General features: G+C 46.7%; 1 protein-coding gene across 1 annotated transcript in view; it reads right to left on the bottom strand.

Moving 5' to 3' along the window:
• CGNL1 (cingulin like 1) overlaps positions 1-11,812 on the bottom strand; it is a 154,179-nt gene that overhangs the window by 112,417 nt on the left and 29,950 nt on the right. The window lies entirely within an intron of this gene.

Here is an 11,812-nt window from a genome sequence, read left to right on the forward strand (position 1 = left end):
GATTAAAATATATATATATATAAATACTCAGACTATTTACCAAGTACTCTTCTAAATGCTTGTATATTGAACATGAACCTACTCTGAATGGTCATGTCCAAAACTAACCTCCAGACATTAGCCTAAATGTAGAACATTAACACGTACACTTTAATTTGGGTGGTTAACTGATGATCAGACAGAAAAAAAGCAAAAAGAGAAAGTATTTAAACATCTTAGTTTTCTCCGAGGGGCTCAATTTAGAATGGTTTTGTATTAAAAACCAAAGTGTAATTTGATCTCTCCAATGGGAGCCTCTCTGGGTCACAGCAGTGGAAATCATGGCGTCAAGCCCTAGATAAATTTACCCCCTACCCTTTAACTGTCCTGAGGGTGGCAGGAATTAGACACTCGTATCAAAACAGGTGCCAGGGCTTCCCTGGTGGCGCGGTGGTTGAGAATCCGCCTGCCAATGCAGGGAACATGGGTTCGTGCCCCAGTCCAGGAAGATCCCACATGCCGTGGAGCGGCTGGGTCCGTGAGCCATGGCCACTGAGCCTGCGCGTCTGGAGCCTGTAGGTGCCAAGTTGTGAAACAAAACAGGCAATAACAGTAATTGTTTTTTTAATCCTGGACATGGGGGAAAAAAATAAAGCACTACAAAAAAAAGAGGAAAAAATGAAAAGGAAGAAACACAACCGGGAGACAATGGAAGGAAGTCCCTCCCTGGAAGTTAAGGGTGTTTTTTAAAAAATAGAGGGTCGGGCTTCCCGGGTGGCGCAGTGGTTGGGAGTCCGCCTGCCGATGCGGGGAGCGCGGGTTCGTGCCCCGGTCCGGGAGGATCCCAGGTGACACAGAGCGGCTGAGCCCATGGGCCGTGGCCACTGGGCCTGCGTGTCCGGAGCCTGTGCTCCACAGAGGGAGAGGCCGCAACAGTGGGAGGCCCACGTACCGCAAAAAAAATAAATTAATTAATTAAATTAAATAAAATATAGAGGGTCATACATTTCTCCCGAGCTTCAGGATTCTTTCTGTGTCCTATGCTAGTGACAGTTCCTATGACTCTTCTCTATTTGTATGAAGTGATTAAAGAGTTCTAGGGCAAAGATACAATGACCTGTCTAAAAGAGCTAAAAGCCCACCTTCAGCATCCCAGGGAAAAATCTGCCTCGAGCAAGCTAAGGCTTTCAACGTAGAAACGTTAACAATCACTCACTGCAATGTTATGAACAAAGTGCTTCCACGTTCACGGTCTCAGGCAGGACCTGCTAGTGGCCCTAGTCTCCAAAGGAGCACACGATGCAGTAGAGCCAACGGCGCTGAACAGCTGGGATTGGATTCCAGCTCTGAACCATCCATGAGTGCATACTAAGACCCTTCTCAGTGTGCTTCCTGCTTTTAAAACCAGGCCCTCCTCTCACATGGGCTCAGCATGTTTGGGAAAAGGGCTTATGCTTTCCTCCAAGTAGGTGATTATAATCTTTCCCGAGAAGCATTCCTTTGATCCTAATGCTTGTTCTTGCCAAAAGTGTCCCATCAGATATCCTCAGACAACTCCAATAGACAGGCCTTACCCTGGAGCCCTCACATCTAAATGGACCATTAAGAACATTACCTGGACCCATCTCTGACCCCAGATGCACTGGAAGAGAGGGGTTCCTTTGCTGTTCAAAGGTAGAAAGGGAATCGGGGGAACTTCGTTTAAGAAAGAGCCCCTCAGGGGACTTCCTTGGCGGTCCAGTGGTTAAGACTCTGAGCTTCCACTGCAGGGGGCACGGGTTCGATCCCTAGTCAGGGAACTAAGATCCCACATGCCACACAGTTCGGTCAAAAGGAAAAAAAAAGAAAGAAAGAGCCCCTCAAGAGCCCGGGGATGCCTATCCTGTTTCTACATATAATGGCGTGTTGGTCTGCTCAGGCTGCCATAACAAAAAACCATAGACTAGTGGGCTTAGCAGAAATTTCTCCCAGTTTTGGAGGTTGGAAAGTCCAAGATCAAGGTGCTGGCCAATTCAATTCCTGGTGAGAGCTTTCTTCCTGACTTACAGTAGGAGGACTTCTCACTAGGTCCTCATACAGTCTTACCTCAGCGTGTGTGTGTGTGTGTGTGTGTGTGTGTGTGTGTGTGTGTGTGTGTGTGTGTGTGTGTGTGTGTGTGTGTAGAGATCTCTCTCTCTTCCTCTTCTCTTAAAGCCACTAATCCCATAATGAGGACCCCACCCTCATGACCTCATCTAATCCTAATTATCTCCCAGAAGCCCCATCTCCAAATATCATCACATTAAGGGTTAGGACTTTAACATTTGATTTTGGTGGGGTCATAAACATTCAGTCCATACCAAGTGGGTAGGAATAAAAGCCAGCAGAGGGAGAAAAGATTACAAGAACCCTGTCATCCAGCAGCATGGAGCCACCAAATATTTGATAGATTTAAGAAAACGAATTGTTCACGAGCTTTTTCTCATTCAGGTCCCTGAGTCTTCATCTTCCCAGTTCTCTCTTTTAAAGAGCCATTAGATTAAAAGAATCTAACTGTATTACAAATATATGAAACCACCTCACTGAAGTGTGTGAGGGAAAAAAAAAAAGAAACTCTGAAAATGAGTGGAGTCTGCAAGACCAAAAGCAAAAGGAACTATACGTATTTTACTGTTGTCGATAAAGTTGCTTCCCACAGAGGGATGGGTTAACAATTCTAAAACCACTAAACATATATACCAGTATTGAACAAGTAAATGGATGGCAAATGGTGGGAGCCTTGTTTCTCATTTTTGGGGGTGGGGTATAGATATGCAAGGGGAGAAGGCTAGAATGATCCAGGTGATAAGAGATTAGAACTGGAGATATCAGGATAAAGTCATGTTTAGCTTAGAGACAGACGGTTACATATTTATGTTTATATACAATATACATGTTTTTCCTTGCTCTGTCAGCCAAGAGGGCTTAGGAGCAGTAACATCCCAGTTGCACTAAGTACACCTAGGGCCTACATCTTGGTTTCTGATACCAATAAATTCTCCCCAAAAAGGAACTAGAATGCCTTGGAGAAATGGCTGATTCTAGGACTGGGGCAGGAAATATATAAGATGAGCCTGGAGCATCTTATGGTGTCAAAAAGTAAGGAAGTACTTTAACAGAAACAAAAACAAAAACAATGATGGAGGAATGTCAGAGAGACATGGAGCTCCCAGTGGCCAAAGCTGGAACACGCTGAGCAACAAAATAAAGTAGTATTGGATTAAAATCCAAAGTATAAAAATTAGGGAGTTCCCTGGTGGTCTAATGGTTAGATTCGGCACATTCACTGCCGTGACCCAGGTTCAATCCCTGATCAGGGAACTGAGATCCCACAAGCCGCAAGGCATGGCCACAATTTTTAAAAAAAAGATTCAAAGTATAAAAATTGATATCCTTGAGCACATACTGATACTAGCAAATGATGGAATAAATACATAAATGGGGAAGACCAAATCTCCCACGCAGAATTCCAAATGACTGATTTAGATACTCTGCCCTAAAGGAAGGAGAACATAACTCCTTACTCCCTTTGTGTAGGTTGCACATAGTAACTTCCTTCCAAAGAGAACAGTATGGAAAGGAGAAAAAAGAATAATTTTACAGTGCAGAAACCTGATAACCACGACCACAGCCAGGTCCACACTTTATCAAGATCAACATCAATAGTGATAATTTGGGGCTTCCCTGGTGGCGCAGTGGTTGAGAGTCCGCCTGCCGATGCAAGGGACACGGATTCGAGCCCTGGTCTGGGAAGATCCCACATGCCGCAGAGCGGCTGGGCCCGTGAGCCATGGCCGCTGAGACTGCACGTCTGGAGCCTGTGCTCCACAACAAGAGACGCCACGATAGTGAGAGGCCCACGCACCGCAATGAGGAGTGGCCCCCACTTGCCACAACTAGAGAAAGCCCTTGCACAGAAACGAAGACCCAACGCAGCCAAAAATAAATATACATTAAAAAAAAAATAGTGATAATTTGCATTGACAGTATGTACAGTGATGGAAACGGCCCTTAACCTCTGTGGTCTTCCAAAACCCCTAACCCCAGTGTAATCATGAAAACAACATAAGACAAATTCTAATAGAGTAACATCCTATAAAATACCTGACAAGTACTCCTCAAAACTGTCAAAGTCATCAAAAACAAGTTAAGTCTCAGAAAGTGTCATAGCCTAAGAAGACATGACAACTGAATGTAGTATGGTATCTTGGATGGGATCCTGGAACAAGAAAAGGACATTAGATAAAAACTAAGCAAATCTGAATACAGTATGAACTCTAGTTAATAATAATTCATCAATATCTGTTCTTTAATTGTGACAAACCAAATGTATGAGGTTAACAGAAGAAACTGGGTGGGGAGTGTATGGAAACTCTCTGTACTATCTTTACTACAATTTTCTCATAGATCTAAAACTACTCTAAGATAAAAAGTTATTTTAAGTAATTTTTTTTTTTTAAACCACCAGTCATACACATGGCTGTGGTTGGAGTGGTCACTCCAGAGCCAACACTTGTGATTCCTGACTTGCCCTCCACCTCTGGCCTGCTGGGTGCCCAGAATGGAGATACTCAGGTCCTTCAACAGGTCACCGGGCACACCATCCTGGTTAGCTCTCAACATACCCCTCCTGGATCACCCCCCTGCCAGAAAAACAGGGCAAACAATCTTCCAGGACCCAGTGAACGCAGAGCACCACATCACCCGAAGAGGCATCCAGCAAGTTCCTGACCTCAGAGTCCTGTACCAGCTGGGCTGTGAATGTGATTTACGTGGTGAAAATTTTTGAGCTGTGGACAGTTTCCCACAAGCTAGAGAAGAGCTAAATGACTAACAAACTTGCAGGCCGTGTGTTGTGTAAGGAAGAAGGAACAACTGGCAAGCTGGGCAAACACGAAAGATGTACCTTCCCCAGAGGAGGTAGCCTCTGAGCAGAGCTGACGTGGGAGCGTTAAACAGAACATGTATACCAATGCTGCTTATGTAAGACCCACCTCTGCCCCTTCCCTCCTCCGTCTCAGAGAGTATCATTCTCCAAGAGAGAAACGTCAATTGGATGAAAAACAGAAGAGCTGATTTAGTCGCAGAGCAGAACAGGAAAAACCAAAACATGAGGATAAAAGGGAATTACAAAGGGGTTGAGAGCAAGAAAGGAGTAGTGAAAAATACAAGATGAGATGGAAGCAATTATAGGGAGAAAGGTATTAATTAAGCTTGCTTGGCCATAGGAAACCACAGTGACAGGAAGCGTGGACTGGGGTGTTATTTGGGTTGAATATAAGAAGAGACCAAATTAAAGCTCCACTTCAAACATTCCTTAATAAGCACCACCTAAGAACCCAGCTCCCTGACCCGAGAGCCAGAAGTCTCCTTCGCGCCCCAGCTACTCTTCTGTTACAGATGCTCATGACCCCAACAGTGTCCCGGATGTGGCAGACACCCTGGACTGCAGCCTGCTGGGGCCCAGGCTATCACCACCCCTGCTTTGATCTGAACCTAGTGCTGCCAAGGCCCCAAGCCACCCAGCTGAAGACAGTGTGTGCCACCCAAGGACATCCATCCAACCCCCAGGCCCACCAAATACCCGGGAGACACCCCCGCAGACCCTCCCAGGCACCACTCCCTCACAGCAGCTCTATTTCCACATTTCTATGATTTTTAAAAATTTTTAATTAACATGTGTCTCCCCCAGACTGTAAGATCCATGAGAACAGGGGCTGTATTGGTTTTCTCACCATTTTGCCCCCAGTGCCCCACAGCATGCCTGACATAGTGTAAATGTTTATGAGATAAACGAATGAACGAACGGATGGATGGAGACTCCCCTCTCCACCCCTCCCGCAAGCAACCTGAGACCACCAGGAGAAAAGGACACTTCAATTCCGAGTGACTAGTGCAGAGTTTGACCTTGGAATCAGTTTACCCATAGAAATGGTGGTATGCAACAGATGTCAGGTGGGGGCCTGGAACCTAGCCACCATTTATGACACTGAATGCCCAGGCTAGCTCCAAACAATTAACTAACCGCAAAATAAACTTTTGGAAATCATCCGGTTTGTAGGTTGGAGACCACCCGCAGAGGATTATAAGGAGAAAGAAGGCTGAGGACAGAAGGCTGCCAGGACAGCACCCAGCAGGCTGTGACAGAGCATCTCCGTGGGCGCCCGGGCAACAGACATGAGACAAGGTCCTAGAACACCCTGGTAGCAGGTGCCTCTGAGAGCAGGTGCTGATCTCCAATTCAAGCCAGAAAAAAGATGGCTGGCCAACAGGCCCAGGCGGCAAGGAGGCCATGTACAGAGGAGGGACAGAGGAAGTCAGGTGAGGGTGCTGGCTTAGTGAGAAGAGAGAGCAGATTTCTAAGGAGAAAGCGAGAATGTTCTTGACGACTACGAACAGGTGGTGAGCTGTGGTTCCAACAGCCCTGGGAGTAGAAACCAGAAACATCTTCTGCCCACATATGCAGAGAGACTGGGCATGTCACCAACCTGAACTCTGACCCATAAAAAGGGATGGTGGGTTTCCAGCTCAACATGTAAAGAGTCTGGATGCCACCACTCTGCACCCTCACCAAAAAAAAAAAAAAAAAAAAGCTTAAACTGAAAAGAAGTTGGCCACTTCATGGAGCCACCATGGGGCTTCACTGAGACCGTGAACACGGAAGCACTTTTTCAAATGCAGTACAATAAAGAAGTAGAAAGCATCAAAACCATATTTCTGTGGGTTTCTTTTTTCATCCAACCTCTTGAAGATTATAAAAACAGCAAATAGTTTGGTCTCTGAAAGCAGGGGGATTCACCACACAGAGGCTCTAGAGCAGATTCCAAGCGTGGTGGAAGAACATTCAGGACAGAGGCTCTAGAGCAGGTTCCAAGCGTGGTGGAAGAACATTTAGGACAGAGGAAGCCACCTCTAAGCCCGCTCCGGGCTCATTGGGAGAAAACCATGAGGCACTGGGCTTATCCCTTTTCTGGCAGGGCTGCTAAGCTGGGAGGCCAAGGAACTACAGTCACACAGCTGGATTTTTGAAAGGCACCATCAGGTTTCTCCTGGGATCTTTGGTTCCACAGACATTTCCAACACCACCTACCATGGAGGGCCCGTGCTGGGCCCTGAGACAGACAAGAGATGAGGGCAATGGGAAGGCAGGAACAAGCCACGCTGCCTCCAGTGGGGCTCGAGAGGTGCTGGCAAGCTGCTTACCGCAAGAGGGTGGATGGCCCGGGGAAGACGCGACGTCAAAGAGGCACGTGGACCCTCCTGGCTTAAAACACATATTTACGTGTAATGGAGGTAAATCTCACTGGGCTAAAATCAAGGTGTCAACAGGGCTGCATTCCTTCCTGGAGGCTTTAAGGAAAAATCCCTTCCCTTGGCTTTTCCAGTGAGAGGCTGCCTGCATTTCTTAGCTCTCGGCCCCTTACTTCATCTTCAAAGCCAGCAGGGTAGCATCTTCTGACTTCGTTCCCATCATCACACCTCCTTCTCTGTTTCCTACTCTTTCCCTTAGAAGGACCCTGGGATATCACTGGGCCCACCTGGATAATCCAGGAGAATCTCCATCTCAAGGTCCTTAGTCACCCTCCATTCTCCGTGTAAGGCGACACATTCACAGGTTCCAGAATTAGGATGTGGACATCTTTTGGTGGGGAGGGGTGGGTGGGCATTATTCTGCCTACCACATAAGTGGACAGGGAAAGTCAAGCCCCAGAAAAGAAAAAAAAAAAAAAATTAATATTCAGAGAAAAGCAGGGATGAGAGGAGTTTTTTGTTTGTTTTTTCAGCTTCCCCAGTTCTGCTTTCCTCTGCTGCCTCCTGCCCTTGGATTCCTTGAGACACCACTCATCTGCTCTGTCGACTGCCACAGAAGATTCTTCACTATGCCCTTGCCGCAATTACACCCATGTCTCTCTCACCCTAGGGCCTGTGCCCTGAACCACAGGAGCCCCACGAGCCCAGGAAGCACAGTGAACTGTGGGAGCGTTACGGAGCCGAGCAGACCAGCAGACTGGAGCGACGTGGGTCAAGCCTAACAAATCAAGTTCAGTAGGGAGAACTGAAGGCCCTGATGAAACCAACTATTTGACGACAGGATGGGTGAGGCACAGAAGCAAGCCTTGTTGTTTAAAGAAAAAAAAAAAAAGACTTGGGGATCATAGTTGAGAGCAAGTTCATTGTGAGATAACTGTCAAAGACCACCATGACCTCTGAAAATTACATATCCACATTCAGGAGGGCAGGGCAGCTAACCATACTGGAGACACCCCTGAAATCAAGAACAACTCCCCTCACTATTTCAGAAGTGTGTCTTTTCATCCAAGCACACAGCCTCGGGGGAGTATGCAGGGAGTCCTGAGGACAAACAGGCCACAAGCCCAGGAGTGGCCCTATAGCCAAATGAACCCAGCTGAGGGGTGTCATCCGACCCCCCTCCCTGGTGATTTAGGAAGCTCCCTCTGCTTGGGGCTGATCAGCAAGAACCTAGTTTAAGAAAAGCGTGGCCCGGGCTTCCCTGGTGGCGCAGTGGTTGAGAGTCCGCCTGCCGTTGCAGGGGACACAGGTTCGTGCCCCGGTCCGGGAAGATCCCACATGCTGCGGAGCGGCTGGCCCCGTGAGCCATGGCCGCTGAGCCTGTGCGTCCGGAGCCTGTGCTCTGCAACGGGAGAGGCCACAACAGTGAGAGGCCCACGTACCGCAAAAAAAAAAAAAGAAAAGAAAAGAAAAGAAAAGCGTGGCCAGGATGATTTCAGGACCAAGAAGCTAAGACAAGGCACCGGGTACAGGAGGAGGGGAAGAGGGCTAAAAACAGGATAAACTGTCATCAAATGTAAATACCAGAAGGGCTGTCATGTGAAAAGGGGATTAAACTTGCTCTGTGCGGCTCCAAAGGTTAGAACAAGGAACAATGAGTAGATGTGCCAGGGACAAAGATTCCAATTTAATCGAAGGGAGGAAAAGTTTTCTAACAGAGATGCCTGAAGGTAAACAGAACTGTTTCAGGAGACGTGAATTCAGTGGAGGAATGTAAACAGGGTAGGGCTGCCTGTTCACAGATGGGCTTGAGAGGGGATTCCAGCGTCAGCCCCTCAATAAGGGCAGGTTCTTCCAAACCTGAGTCCATGATTCCATCTCCTATTTACTCAGTAACAATCATCCGTTTACATATCAGAGAAAACATCGAGATAATCACACCAGAGACAGGAAGCACAGAGGCGGTGAGTACAGTAAGTCCCCTACATACAAACCTTCAAGTTTCGAACTTTCAAAGATGCGAACGTGCCTTCCAGCGACGGCAGGGGTGAGTGAAATTGCAGCTTGCCCTCCGTCTCCTACTGCTGAGGATCCTTCAGCTCTACCATCTCCCACCTCCTCTCCCTCCTCCAGTCAGTAACTCTTCTAGCCTGTTCACTCGATGCCAGCCCCTGTATGCCAGCTGTTGAACTGTACTTTTCAAGGTACTGTACTGTAAGATTAAAAACGTTTTCTTTATTTTTTGTGTTTGCTTGATTTTTATGTATTATTTGTGTGAAAAGTATTATAAACCTCTTACAGTACAGTACTATATAGCCGATTGTGTTAGTTGGCTACCTAGGCTAACTTTGTTGGACTCAACGAACAAATTGGACTTAACGAATGCACTCTCCGAACAGAACTCATTCGTATGTCAGGGACCTACCGTACAGCCAGGCACAGTCTTTAAGAGGGAAGAGGATAACAGAGCAACCAAACAATAAAGTTTTCTCCAGATCTTATTCTGGGTTTTCATGTGTACAGAACAGACTTGAGAATAAGTCTGTTGACTGGGTGAAGCCACTCCTGCCTGCAGCCGGGGCAAGGTGCTCTGGCCCACCCACTGCCATCCACTGCCTGAGGGACCCCAGCCTAGACCAGAAGTGAATGACAGTTACTCCAGGCACAGCCCTGATGCAAGGCTCATCCCAACACCGAGTCCAAACCATCATCGGCTGGTTGCCCTCCCAGCAGAGGAAGGAAGTCAACGCAAGCCTACCCCAAAGGAAACCCCGGATGTCACATTAAAAGCTGTGAACGCTTTTGGACAACGGACAGAGAACACAGAAAACGTGAACCTTGGTGGAATTTTCCCAGAAGCACTTGAAACTCATGGTTTACAATATCTATCCTTTCGATACTAGGAAAGAGGTGGAACAGCAGCTGAAGGCTCTCAGGGAAGTATTGCAAGATATTGAGAAACTCGGTAAAGAATCTGAGCCAAAGCCCAATGCAATTATCCGTATCAAAGAAGAGAGTGAAGAAAACCAGTGAAAGCTGAGGAGCATATGGCAAAAATGTCAGAACAGACAAACTATAAGCTCCCTGAGGGCAAGGACAAGAAGATCTGGTTTGGGCTGCCCAGTGCGAGCACAGTGGGTGAAATCCAAGAATGCATGAATGAACTCTGAGTCAGCAGTGCGCAAGTCCTTGAGAGGATGAAGACAGCCTCCAGACAGCCCAGCCCAGGATGACTCTTGATACTGGTAGAAGATAGGCTCAAATTCTCAAGAAGCCTCAGAAACTAGCTCTTGTCAGAAAGATCTTTGTGTCTATGGATGGAGCCCCTGCTTGTGACACTCTTCTGTAATATTTTGATATTAAGAAAAACATTGCCAATAGCACCATCCAATATGGTATAAATCTAATAAATTTTAGTGAACTTCGAAAGCATTTTTAATGTGGTCTTTGTGTTCTCTAAGCTGCTATAGTTTATTTTCAGACTCTTGTATTAAAATACAAAATCCACCAATTTGTTATCTTGTCATTTTTAAGTAAATCTGATCCTCTCCCCTGAATCTGAAAAGACACAAACATGATAAACTTTACTCTCTTACTAAAAAAATGACTGCATTTTGTCTTTTTAGCAAAAAAGAAACTAAAGTCACACAAGTGCATCCTGTTTAATGCAAGAACTGAAGAGCACCCACATACACCATGATAAAATTAGGGAACAGAGGCTTAATATTTGGAAGAAGCAGTTTTGCTAGATTCTATTTACAGTTTCTCTAGTAGTTAACAAGACTTTTTACAGGTTTTTAACAAATAATACAGCAACAGATATATTTAGATTGGATTTATTTTTTTCCTCTCCTTCTACTGTTATATTACTGAGCCTCCTCATATTCACTCCCCCACCTGCCCCAACCTTCTCACATTCACAAATGTTGACGCCATGGCACTTCACAACTACTGAGCCTGTGCTCTAGAGCCCACGAGCCACAACTACTGAGCCCATGCACCACAACTCCTGAACCTGTGCTCTAGAGCCCACGAGCCACAACTACTGAAGCCCACGTGCCACAACTCCTGAACCTGCACTCTAGAGCCTGCGAGCCACAACTACTGAGCCCACGTGCTGCAACTACGGAAGCCCGTGTGCCTAGAGCTCGTGCTCCACAATAAGAGAAGCCACTGCAAATGAGAAGCCCGCGCACTGCAACGAAGAGTAGCCCCCACTCGCTGCAACTGGAGAAAGTCCGCACGCAGCAACGAAGACCCAACACAGCCAAAAATTAATTCATTCATTAATTTTTTTTTTTTTTTTTTTTTTGCGGTACGCAGGCCTCTCACTGTTGTGGCCTCTTCCGTTGCGGAGCACAGGCTCTGGACGCGCAGGCTCAGCGGCCATGGCTCACAGGCCCAGCCGCTCCACGGCATGTGGGATCTTCCCGGACCGGGGCACAAACCCGCGTCCCCTGCATCGGCAGGCGGACTCTCAACCACTGCGCCACCAGGGAAGCCCTAATTTTTTTTTTTTTTTTTTTTAAAGTTGGCACCATGCACACCAGTCAGAAATGCCTAC

This window comes from Delphinapterus leucas, chromosome 2 (genome assembly GCF_059928025.1).
Source record: "Delphinapterus leucas isolate spDelLeu-1000000601 "Yukka" chromosome 2, BTC_Dleu_Yukka2, whole genome shotgun sequence".
In the NCBI taxonomy this organism is placed as follows: domain Eukaryota; kingdom Metazoa; phylum Chordata; class Mammalia; order Artiodactyla; family Monodontidae; genus Delphinapterus; species Delphinapterus leucas.